At 40.1% G+C, this 3,358-nt stretch overlaps 1 pseudogene; it reads right to left on the minus strand.

Moving 5' to 3' along the window:
* Nucleotides 1-1,893: 1,893 nt before the first annotated feature.
* LOC137235396 (BLOC-3 complex member HPS4-like) lies at nt 1,894-3,093 on the minus strand (annotated as a pseudogene).
* Between the last annotated feature and the right edge of the window lie 265 nt (nt 3,094-3,358).

The raw sequence follows: 3,358 nt of genomic DNA on the forward strand, positions 1-3,358 counted from the left end.
TTGGTGGAATGGCGATAAGCAATTGGTGCAGTATCTCAAATCTATAATCGTCTTTAGTCGATCCATGTTCGTCATGCACCGGTAAATTGGGCAGAGCCTTATGCTGTGCGATTTTTCACATAGCCGGCATGGGACGCTGAATGTACTGCCGCGTGCCTCCGTCTTGGCGCGTTTATGGGACAATCCAGTCATTCTGGAATATCAAATTGTTAATAGAACATTCGTAGATGCCCTTGGGTTGGGTGGCTTATGAGCGGAGACAAGGAGCTTAATAGGCTGAGCTTGTGGTTGGCGTACTCGGGATGAATAATCTGATTAAGTCAGTCTGCCGACATAATGACGTGTATTGATTGAAACCACTGTTAGGATTGGTAAAATTGCATTGAGATACGCGTAAAGGTATCTTTAATGTTGAAAATATTTTCATCAGAATGAAAGTTCTGATGTTGAAACAATCAAGGAGTGAAATTAAGAATTATTAAATATAGACTTAGGACAAACTATATTTTTTGGTGTTTGCCTAATACAGGCAATATGCGGTAGTATACGCTACATTTGTGTAGCAGATGGTATCACGAGTTACCCGTGTATTGTCACGGCTCCTTGTAATTGCCCTACAAAATTTGGTCACAAAACTTACCCACGCCCACGCAAATGTGACTATGAATATAACCTTTGAATGACTGTAAAATGACTAGTTAAATGACGTCGTGCAGATAAAATGTGCGACAGATGTAAAGGGGCCTTTATTCGGTGTCTGGGAACACCATTTGGGTTGATTTGGGCCATGGTGTGTGAGAATCACAAATTGTGGTGTGTTGGTTGATTTCAACACAACCCTGGCGGGGATAGCCTACACTATCGAGTGTGGTAACTTGTAGAGCTGTCAGCTGCTCACTCTTCCAATCATTGGAATGAGGCAGCTGTGCGGTGCTGCCAATGTGGCAGCGTAAGAGAAATAATGGTCATGTCATGCAATTATTTAGGGGCAGTTCGCGTTTGAGTCCTGACGCGGCATAAAATTTTCTAAAAAGTGTAATTTTTCACTTGTTTGTAGTATCGAAAGCATATATGACACTACTTTATTCTTGCTTGAATTTCAAGCTGAAAGGACTGACGAAACTTTATCGGAACTTCAATACGCAGAGAAAATTTCTATCATAAAAGCGAGACCACTATTGAGTGTGACACGTTTTGTTTATGTTTTACATTTTAATTTTGCCCTACCTTTCTAACAGGGAAAACAATGCAAATAAAACGCGATAATTATTTCCGTCTCGAGTGGTTCACCTCCCCCCTTTTTTTTTACAAGAAGGTTGATTTTGATTGTGGTTTTATGCACCACATTGTCAAAATAAACCAAAATTTTCATTCGTCGAAAAAAGGGTAAAGTTGTTCGGGCACTAACACTCGAGTTTTTTGGATCCCGCGGATCCGACTTGTGATGCCATGGGGTCGCGCGCAATGTGTTTACGGCGTAAGAAAAGACAAAGGCAAATGTCATCGAGTGGCACCCTTGTTTCGTTCATTCAAAATGTCATTCATTCATTCATGGAAATGAGTATAGAGACATTTTTGAATGAATTTTCATAATGAAGAAAACTGGTGCTGGGTAAGTATACTAGTATCGTTCCTTTTTTGATAATTTAATAAATATACTAGTTTTTTATTCTTTTATTTCATTTCAGGTACACAGCTACGAATTAATGATAATGTGGGTAATTTTTTAATGATCGCACTTATATAGATAGTTCATCTAGATAGTAGTTGTGCACACACTAAACATATTGTTGAGCAAAGCGAGGAACAGGGTGAATATCTTGGTATATGTCACACATGCGGTGATAAGGGCAAAGGTGCTGGTCAAGCTTGTCAAGCTATGGGAAATTTATATCATACCAATTTTTTTATTTGTTGTTCTTGTGGATTTGCGCATATCGACATAATATTCCCCACTTGCAACACTATACTTTCAGTCATGGGCGTTGAACAAACGCTAGTGCGTCCAATAAACTCGGGATATGAATCCGTTTCATCGAAATTTATAGACGCAATTCCCGATTCCGGCAAATCTTTTTAGCTGCTCATGTTATTGCGATGGCGCAAAGGCAAATGTGTAGGGCGTTTCATTAGGGATTTTGGACGCATGGTGGCAGGCGTTTGTGGTGGCACTGCGGCAGGTGCGGCTGATACACACTCCTCCACTTTTTCTCCAATTGTTGTAGAAGAACTTCCACCAACAGTGCTGCTACCTTCTTCTGGTATATTAGTGAATATTAAAGATTTATCCCGTTCAATTTTACGTTTCGCATATTGAAAGGGCGGCAAACCCTGTGACAGCTGTGTTGTTTGTAAAGCTTGTGCGCGTTGTGCATCAGCGGATAATCGTTTATTGTGGTACGTCGACATAAATGATGAGCATTTGTACGCCATTAGGTATATGGAAATCATTGATGTGTATTTGTTCGGCTGTGGTGCGTATGCAATGGATCGGTGAGTACAAGTTGTTTGGTAATATCATCACCCAATTGGGATGCGACAACTTTATTATGGTAGAGCACGGCTCCGCCTAGTACACACTTTGTTTGCTGACGACATTGTAATGTTTGTATAGCATCCAAAATTATATTGCTGGCCGTCTTCGGCATGCGCAGTTTTGGTACGTTTTGAAGCACATGGCCATTACGTTGCAAAATCGGTAGATGTTTCGAAAATATGATATAACTTTTCCATGAGATTCTTATACTGCGCTTGCTGTGGAAATTGATCGAAAACGCTTTGCAAATCACGATGAAAAAATTTTACCAGCGAAGCGAGCAAATCGGCGCGTTGTTCAAGTAAACGATCGGAAATATTGCGATCGGTGCCGACGGCCAACGTAAATCTACCAAATTCTTTAAGCACAAATTTGCCATTTTGCAACGCCATAATTTTGGGATTGAAGAAGCAATCTTTAAGAAAGTATGAAGTTCCCATTACTTGACCACACAATGCCCCTTTCTGGGTATCCGACACCCAACTGGGATGGAAATAGAGTACTACCTTAACCGGATCATCAGCTTCATCTTTGAGGCACTCAGTATCGTAGACAAAAAACGATCATCGTCTCTTTGGCCATTTTTGCTCCTTTAACTTTCCGCACCGTATTTCTCTTATACGAATCTTCTTTGTGTGTACTTTTAATGCAAACAAATTCCCTTTTAATTTAATAACATAATCTCTATACTTTAGGAATTTTCCACTTTAAATTCCCCTGCCCGGCTGGTCCAACTCAAGAGGGTTGGAATTTTTCTTATCAGTGCTAATTTCTACCTTTATTTTTAGAGTTGCTTGCAAAATACGGTGACTTGTTACTGAA

This window comes from Eurosta solidaginis, chromosome X (assembly GCF_040869045.1).
Source record: "Eurosta solidaginis isolate ZX-2024a chromosome X, ASM4086904v1, whole genome shotgun sequence".
Taxonomy (NCBI): Eukaryota; Metazoa; Arthropoda; class Insecta; order Diptera; family Tephritidae; genus Eurosta; species Eurosta solidaginis.